Genomic DNA, 9672 nt, shown 5'->3' on the forward strand with positions numbered 1-9672 from the left:
TAGGGTGGGAAGTAATTTAATCATATAAAATAATTGATAAATTAATGTGTTAATTTATTAATTAATAATAGTTTAATAATTAGTTGTTAATTAATTTAAGTTAGTCAATTAAAATTAATTATGTTAATTGTTTAATTAATTTTACGTGAGTGTTGTGGTGTTTGTATGTTTAAATGGTGTGAAGAGTGGTAAGTAATTCATTTTTTATTTATTAATTATTCAATATTTTAAATTTAATTACTATTATTATTTAGTAATTATCAATTGTAATTGTGTAATTAATTTTAGGTGTGTGTTGTGGTGCTTATATGTGTAAATGGTAAAAAAAGCTGGTAAGTAAATATTTTGTTATTGATTAATTAATAAATAATAATACATTCATTTTCATTAATTAATTGTAAATATTAAATGTAGTTGTGTAATTCATTTTAGGTGTGTGTTGTGGTGTTTATATGTGTAAATTGTGTGAAAGCTGGTAAATAATTAATGTTTCATTAATTAATAAATAATAATAAAATAATTTTTATTAATTAATTAATAAATATTAAATGTCATTTTATAAATACTTTTAGGTGTGTGCTGTGGATATTATAGTGCTAAATAATGTGTAATTAATTATTTTGTATCATCTTTGTCAATAATAATATATTTACAGTTATATAATAATTATGCTAAAATTGGAAATTAAATGTAATAAAAATATTGATAGTTTTGTTTTTTATTGTTTTGGGATCCCGCGCTTTCCCTACTTTCATTTAACATCCAGGCTACAAAACTCTCGGCTACCTGCTTTGGCCTTCTGAGGATGTTAAGGAACGTTCTCCCCCTTCTACCCATTGTGGCATCTTGAGCATCTTGCTCATGCAGCCTGTTGCCAGGTTCCCACATGCATTAGAATGCCCTGTACAGATTCTGTAGTTGTGATGTTTAGAGTTTAGAGTTTAGGATTCAAGCAAGCCGGGCCGAAGAAGGCTGAAATGCCAGAAACCGGTCCCCGGTAGCTTGTCTCCTTTCTGGTGAAGAATTGGCTTGGTAGTTTAGTCTGCCCTGTTCCCATGATGCACTGGGCCAGGGACAGACTGATTTGCATATAGCCAGGTTCTGAGCTGGGATGGGGCAGTGAGATAAATAACGGTGATGGATCAAGCCCTGATCTTTGGACTGGGTAAGAGTGGTCTGTTTAACTCAGACACTCTGTTCATCACCACCCCCTTTTCTAAATCGTTTTTGGCCACTATAGGTGTGGCAGGGTATACTCAGACATGAGTCCCTTTCTCACTGCTCCATCAGGATTCAAGCAAGCCGGGCCGAAGAAGGCTGAAATGCCAGAAACCGGTCCCCGGTAGCTTGTCTCCTTTCTGGTGAAGAATTGGCTTGGTAGTTTAGTCTGCCCTGTTCCCATGATGCACTGGGCCAGGGACAGACTGATTTGCATATAGCCAGGTTCTGAGCTGGGATGGGGCAGTGAGATAAATAACGGTGATGGATCAAGCCCTGATCTTTGGACTGGGTAAGAGTGGTCTGTTTAACTCAGACACTCTGTTCATCACCACCCCCTTTTCTAAATCGTTTTTGGCCACTATAGGTGTGGCAGGGTATACTCAGACATGAGTCCCTTTCTCACTGCTCCATCAGGATTCAAGCAAGCCGGGCCGAAGAAGGCTGAAATGCCAGAAACCGGTCCCCGGTAGCTTGTCTCCTTTCTGGTGAAGAATTGGCTTGGTAGTTTAGTCTGCCCTGTTCCCATGATGCACTGGGCCAGGGACAGACTGATTTGCATATAGCCAGGTTCTGAGCTGGGATGGGGCAGTGAGATAAATAACGGTGATGGATCAAGCCCTGATCTTTGGACTGGGTAAGAGTGGTCTGTTTAACTCAGACACTCTGTTCATCACCACCCCCTTTTCTAAATCGTTTTTGGCCACTATAGGTGTGGCAGGGTATACTCAGACATGAGTCCCTTTCTCACTGCTCCATCAGGATTCAAGCAAGCCGGGCCGAAGAAGGCTGAAATGCCAGAAACCGGTCCCCGGTAGCTTGTCTCCTTTCTGGTGAAGAATTGGCTTGGTAGTTCAGTCTGCCCTGTTCCCATGATGCACTGGGCCAGGGACAGACTGATTTGCATATAGCCAGGTTCTGAGCTGGGATGGGGCAGTGAGATAAATAACGGTGATGGATCAAGCCCTGATCTTTGGACTGGGTAAGAGTGGTCTGTTTAACTCAGACACTCTGTTCATCACCACCCCCTTTTCTAAATCGTTTTTGGCCACTATAGGTGTGGCAGGGTATACTCAGACATGAGTCCCTTTCTCACTGCTCCATCAGGATTCAAGCAAGCCGGGCCGAAGAAGGCTGAAATGCCAGAAACCGGTCCCCGGTAGCTTGTCTCCTTTCTGGTGAAGAATTGGCTTGGTAGTTCAGTCTGCCCTGTTCCCATGATGCACTGGGCCAGGGACAGACTGATTTGCATATAGCCAGGTTCTGAGCTGGGATGGGGCAGTGAGATAAATAACGGTGATGGATCAAGCCCTGATCTTTGGACTGGGTAAGAGTGGTCTGTTTAACTCAGACACTCTGTTCATCACCACCCCCTTTTCTAAATCGTTTTTGGCCACTATAGGTGTGGCAGGGTATACTCAGACATGAGTCCCTTTCTCACTGCTCCATCAGGATTCAAGCAAGCCGGGCCGAAGAAGGCTGAAATGCCAGAAACCGGTCCCCGGTAGCTTGTCTCCTTTCTGGTGAAGAATTGGCTTGGTAGTTTAGTCTGCCCTGTTCCCATGATGCACTGGGCCAGGGACAGACTGATTTGCATATAGCCAGGTTCTGAGCTGGGATGGGGCAGTGAGATAAATAACGGTGATGGATCAAGCCCTGATCTTTGGACTGGGTAAGAGTGGTCTGTTTAACTCAGACACTCTGTTCATCACCACCCCCTTTTCTAAATCGTTTTTGGCCACTATAGGTGTGGCAGGGTATACTCAGACATGAGTCCCTTTCTCACTGCTCCATCAGGATTCAAGCAAGCCGGGCCGAAGAAGGCTGAAATGACAGAAACCGGTCCCCGGTAGCTTGTCTCCTTTCTGGTGAAGAATTGGCTTGGTAGTTTAGTCTGCCCTGTTCCCATGATGCACTGGGCCAGGGACAGACTGATTTGCATATAGCCAGGTTCTGAGCTGGGATGGGGCAGTGAGATAAATAACGGTGATGGATCAAGCCCTGATCTTTGGACTGGGTAAGAGTGGTCTGTTTAACTCAGACACTCTGTTCATCACCACCCCCTTTTCTAAATCGTTTTTGGCCACTATAGGTGTGGCAGGGTATACTCAGACATGAGTCCCTTTCTCACTGCTCCATCAGGATTCAAGCAAGCCGGGCCGAAGAAGGCTGAAATGCCAGAAACCGGTCCCCGGTAGCTTGTCTCCTTTCTGGTGAAGAATTGGCTTGGTAGTTCAGTCTGCCCTGTTCCCATGATGCACTGGGCCAGGGACAGACTGATTTGCATATAGCCAGGTTCTGAGCTGGGATGGGGCAGTGAGATAAATAACGGTGATGGATCAAGCCCTGATCTTTGGACTGGGTAAGAGTGGTCTGTTTAACTCGGACACTCTGTTCATCACCACCCCCTTTTCTAAATCGTTTTTGGCCACTATAGGTGTGGCAGGGTATACTCAGACATGAGTCCCTTTCTCACTGCTCCATCAGGATTCAAGCAAGCCGGGCCGAAGAAGGCTGAAATGCCAGAAACCGGTCCCCGGTAGCTTGTCTCCTTTCTGGTGAAGAATTGGCTTGGTATTTCAGTCTGCCCTGTTCCCATGATGCACTGGGCCAGGGACAGACTGATTTGCATATAGCCAGGTTCTGAGCTGGGATGGGGCAGTGAGATAAATAACGGTGATGGATCAAGCCCTGATCTTTGGACTGGGTAAGAGTGGTCTGTTTAACTCAGACACTCTGTTCATCACCACCCCCTTTTCTAAATCGTTTTTGGCCACTATAGGTGTGGCAGGGTATACTCAGACATGAGTCCCTTTCTCACTGCTCCATCAGGATTCAAGCAAGCCGGGCCGAAGAAGGCTGAAATGCCAGAAACCGGTCCCCGGTAGCTTGTCTCCTTTCTGGTGAAGAATTGGCTTGGTAGTTTAGTCTGCCCTGTTCCCATGATGCACTGGGCCAGGGACAGACTGATTTGCATATAGCCAGGTTCTGAGCTGGGATGGGGCAGTGAGATAAATAACGGTGATGGATCAAGCCCTGATCTTTGGACTGGGTAAGAGTGGTCTGTTTAACTCAGACACTCTGTTCATCACCACCCCCTTTTCTAAATCGTTTTTGGCCACTATAGGTGTGGCAGGGTATACTCAGACATGAGTCCCTTTCTCACTGCTCCATCAGGATTCAAGCAAGCCGGGCCGAAGAAGGCTGAAATGCCAGAAACCGGTCCCCGGTAGCTTGTCTCCTTTCTGGTGAAGAATTGGCTTGGTAGTTTAGTCTGCCCTGTTCCCATGATGCACTGGGCCAGGGACAGACTGATTTGCATATAGCCAGGTTCTGAGCTGGGATGGGGCAGTGAGATAAATAACGGTGATGGATCAAGCCCTGATCTTTGGACTGGGTAAGAGTGGTCTGTTTAACTCAGACACTCTGTTCATCACCACCCCCTTTTCTAAATCGTTTTTGGCCACTATAGGTGTGGCAGGGTATACTCAGACATGAGTCCCTTTCTCACTGCTCCATCAGGATTCAAGCAAGCCGGGCCGAAGAAGGCTGAAATGCCAGAAACCGGTCCCCGGTAGCTTGTCTCCTTTCTGGTGAAGAATTGGCTTGGTAGTTTAGTCTGCCCTGTTCCCATGATGCACTGGGCCAGGGACAGACTGATTTGCATATAGCCAGGTTCTGAGCTGGGATGGGGCAGTGAGATAAATAACGGTGATGGATCAAGCCCTGATCTTTGGACTGGGTAAGAGTGGTCTGTTTAACTCAGACACTCTGTTCATCACCACCCCCTTTTCTAAATCGTTTTTGGCCACTATAGGTGTGGCAGGGTATACTCAGACATGAGTCCCTTTCTCACTGCTCCATCAGGATTCAAGCAAGCCGGGCCGAAGAAGGCTGAAATGCCAGAAACCGGTCCCCGGTAGCTTGTCTCCTTTCTGGTGAAGAATTGGCTTGGTAGTTTAGTCTGCCCTGTTCCCATGATGCACTGGGCCAGGGACAGACTGATTTGCATATAGCCAGGTTCTGAGCTGGGATGGGGCAGTGAGATAAATAACGGTGATGGATCAAGCCCTGATCTTTGGACTGGGTAAGAGTGGTCTGTTTAACTCAGACACTCTGTTCATCACCACCCCCTTTTCTAAATCGTTTTTGGCCACTATAGGTGTGGCAGGGTATACTCAGACATGAGTCCCTTTCTCACTGCTCCATCAGGATTCAAGCAAGCCGGGCCGAAGAAGGCTGAAATGCCAGAAACCGGTCCCCGGTAGCTTGTCTCCTTTCTGGTGAAGAATTGGCTTGGTAGTTTAGTCTGCCCTGTTCCCATGATGCACTGGGCCAGGGACAGACTGATTTGCATATAGCCAGGTTCTGAGCTGGGATGGGGCAGTGAGATAAATAACGGTGATGGATCAAGCCCTGATCTTTGGACTGGGTAAGAGTGGTCTGTTTAACTCAGACACTCTGTTCATCACCACCCCCTTTTCTAAATCGTTTTTGGCCACTATAGGTGTGGCAGGGTATACTCAGACATGAGTCCCTTTCTCACTGCTCCATCAGGATTCAAGCAAGCCGGGCCGAAGAAGGCTGAAATGCCAGAAACCGGTCCCCGGTAGCTTGTCTCCTTTCTGGTGAAGAATTGGCTTGGTAGTTTAGTCTGCCCTGTTCCCATGATGCACTGGGCCAGGGACAGACTGATTTGCATATAGCCAGGTTCTGAGCTGGGATGGGGCAGTGAGATAAATAACGGTGATGGATCAAGCCCTGATCTTTGGACTGGGTAAGAGTGGTCTGTTTAACTCAGACACTCTGTTCATCACCACCCCCTTTTCTAAATCGTTTTTGGCCACTATAGGTGTGGCAGGGTATACTCAGACATGAGTCCCTTTCTCACTGCTCCATCAGGATTCAAGCAAGCCGGGCCGAAGAAGGCTGAAATGCCAGAAACCGGTCCCCGGTAGCTTGTCTCCTTTCTGGTGAAGAATTGGCTTGGTAGTTTAGTCTGCCCTGTTCCCATGATGCACTGGGCCAGGGACAGACTGATTTGCATATAGCCAGGTTCTGAGCTGGGATGGGGCAGTGAGATAAATAACGGTGATGGATCAAGCCCTGATCTTTGGACTGGGTAAGAGTGGTCTGTTTAACTCAGACACTCTGTTCATCACCACCCCCTTTTCTAAATCGTTTTTGGCCACTATAGGTGTGGCAGGGTATACTCAGACATGAGTCCCTTTCTCACTGCTCCATCAGGATTCAAGCAAGCCGGGCCGAAGAAGGCTGAAATGACAGAAACCGGTCCCCGGTAGCTTGTCTCCTTTCTGGTGAAGAATTGGCTTGGTAGTTTAGTCTGCCCTGTTCCCATGATGCACTGGGCCAGGGACAGACTGATTTGCATATAGCCAGGTTCTGAGCTGGGATGGGGCAGTGAGATAAATAACGGTGATGGATCAAGCCCTGATCTTTGGACTGGGTAAGAGTGGTCTGTTTAACTCAGACACTCTGTTCATCACCACCCCCTTTTCTAAATCGTTTTTGGCCACTATAGGTGTGGCAGGGTATACTCAGACATGAGTCCCTTTCTCACTGCTCCATCAGGATTCAAGCAAGCCGGGCCGAAGAAGGCTGAAATGACAGAAACCGGTCCCCGGTAGCTTGTCTCCTTTCTGGTGAAGAATTGGCTTGGTAGTTTAGTCTGCCCTGTTCCCATGATGCACTGGGCCAGGGACAGACTGATTTGCATATAGCCAGGTTCTGAGCTGGGATGGGGCAGTGAGATAAATAACGGTGATGGATCAAGCCCTGATCTTTGGACTGGGTAAGAGTGGTCTGTTTAACTCAGACACTCTGTTCATCACCACCCCCTTTTCTAAATCGTTTTTGGCCACTATAGGTGTGGCAGGGTATACTCAGACATGAGTCCCTTTCTCACTGCTCCATCAGGATTCAAGCAAGCCGGGCCGAAGAAGGCTGAAATGCCAGAAACCGGTCCCCGGTAGCTTGTCTCCTTTCTGGTGAAGAATTGGCTTGGTAGTTCAGTCTGCCCTGTTCCCATGATGCACTGGGCCAGGGACAGACTGATTTGCATATAGCCAGGTTCTGAGCTGGGATGGGGCAGTGAGATAAATAACGGTGATGGATCAAGCCCTGATCTTTGGACTGGGTAAGAGTGGTCTGTTTAACTCAGACACTCTGTTCATCACCACCCCCTTTTCTAAATCGTTTTTGGCCACTATAGGTGTGGCAGGGTATACTCAGACATGAGTCCCTTTCTCACTGCTCCATCAGGATTCAAGCAAGCCGGGCCGAAGAAGGCTGAAATGCCAGAAACCGGTCCCCGGTAGCTTGTCTCCTTTCTGGTGAAGAATTGGCTTGGTAGTTCAGTCTGCCCTGTTCCCATGATGCACTGGGCCAGGGACAGACTGATTTGCATATAGCCAGGTTCTGAGCTGGGATGGGGCAGTGAGATAAATAACGGTGATGGATCAAGCCCTGATCTTTGGACTGGGTAAGAGTGGTCTGTTTAACTCAGACACTCTGTTCATCACCACCCCCTTTTCTAAATCGTTTTTGGCCACTATAGGTGTGGCAGGGTATACTCAGACATGAGTCCCTTTCTCACTGCTCCATCAGGATTCAAGCAAGCCGGGCCGAAGAAGGCTGAAATGCCAGAAACCGGTCCCCGGTAGCTTGTCTCCTTTCTGGTGAAGAATTGGCTTGGTAGTTCAGTCTGCCCTGTTCCCATGATGCACTGGGCCAGGGACAGACTGATTTGCATATAGCCAGGTTCTGAGCTGGGATGGGGCAGTGAGATAAATAACGGTGATGGATCAAGCCCTGATCTTTGGACTGGGTAAGAGTGGTCTGTTTAACTCAGACACTCTGTTCATCACCACCCCCTTTTCTAAATCGTTTTTGGCCACTATAGGTGTGGCAGGGTATACTCAGACATGAGTCCCTTTCTCACTGCTCCATCAGGATTCAAGCAAGCCGGGCCGAAGAAGGCTGAAATGCCAGAAACCGGTCCCCGGTAGCTTGTCTCCTTTCTGGTGAAGAATTGGCTTGGTAGTTTAGTCTGCCCTGTTCCCATGATGCACTGGGCCAGGGACAGACTGATTTGCATATAGCCAGGTTCTGAGCTGGGATGGGGCAGTGAGATAAATAACGGTGATGGATCAAGCCCTGATCTTTGGACTGGGTAAGAGTGGTCTGTTTAACTCAGACACTCTGTTCATCACCACCCCCTTTTCTAAATCGTTTTTGGCCACTATAGGTGTGGCAGGGTATACTCAGACATGAGTCCCTTTCTCACTGCTCCATCAGGATTCAAGCAAGCCGGGCCGAAGAAGGCTGAAATGACAGAAACCGGTCCCCGGTAGCTTGTCTCCTTTCTGGTGAAGAATTGGCTTGGTAGTTTAGTCTGCCCTGTTCCCATGATGCACTGGGCCAGGGACAGACTGATTTGCATATAGCCAGGTTCTGAGCTGGGATGGGGCAGTGAGATAAATAACGGTGATGGATCAAGCCCTGATCTTTGGACTGGGTAAGAGTGGTCTGTTTAACTCAGACACTCTGTTCATCACCACCCCCTTTTCTAAATCGTTTTTGGCCACTATAGGTGTGGCAGGGTATACTCAGACATGAGTCCCTTTCTCACTGCTCCATCAGGATTCAAGCAAGCCGGGCCGAAGAAGGCTGAAATGACAGAAACCGGTCCCCGGTAGCTTGTCTCCTTTCTGGTGAAGAATTGGCTTGGTAGTTTAGTCTGCCCTGTTCCCATGATGCACTGGGCCAGGGACAGACTGATTTGCATATAGCCAGGTTCTGAGCTGGGATGGGGCAGTGAGATAAATAACGGTGATGGATCAAGCCCTGATCTTTGGACTGGGTAAGAGTGGTCTGTTTAACTCAGACACTCTGTTCATCACCACCCCCTTTTCTAAATCGTTTTTGGCCACTATAGGTGTGGCAGGGTATACTCAGACATGAGTCCCTTTCTCACTGCTCCATCAGGATTCAAGCAAGCCGGGCCGAAGAAGGCTGAAATGCCAGAAACCGGTCCCCGGTAGCTTGTCTCCTTTCTGGTGAAGAATTGGCTTGGTAGTTCAGTCTGCCCTGTTCCCATGATGCACTGGGCCAGGGACAGACTGATTTGCATATAGCCAGGTTCTGAGCTGGGATGGGGCAGTGAGATAAATAACGGTGATGGATCAAGCCCTGATCTTTGGACTGGGTAAGAGTGGTCTGTTTAACTCGGACACTCTGTTCATCACCACCCCCTTTTCTAAATCGTTTTTGGCCACTATAGGTGTGGCAGGGTAAACTCAGACATGAGTCCCTTTCTCACTGCTCCATCAGGATTCAAGCAAGCCGGGCCGAAGAAGGCTGAAATGCCAGAAACCGGTCCCCGGTAGCTTGTCTCCTTTCTGGTGAAGAATTGGCTTGGTAGTTCAGTCTGCC

Source organism: Lissotriton vulgaris, unplaced genomic scaffold (assembly GCF_964263255.1).
Source record: "Lissotriton vulgaris unplaced genomic scaffold, aLisVul1.2 SCAFFOLD_702, whole genome shotgun sequence".
In the NCBI taxonomy this organism is placed as follows: domain Eukaryota; kingdom Metazoa; phylum Chordata; class Amphibia; order Caudata; family Salamandridae; genus Lissotriton; species Lissotriton vulgaris.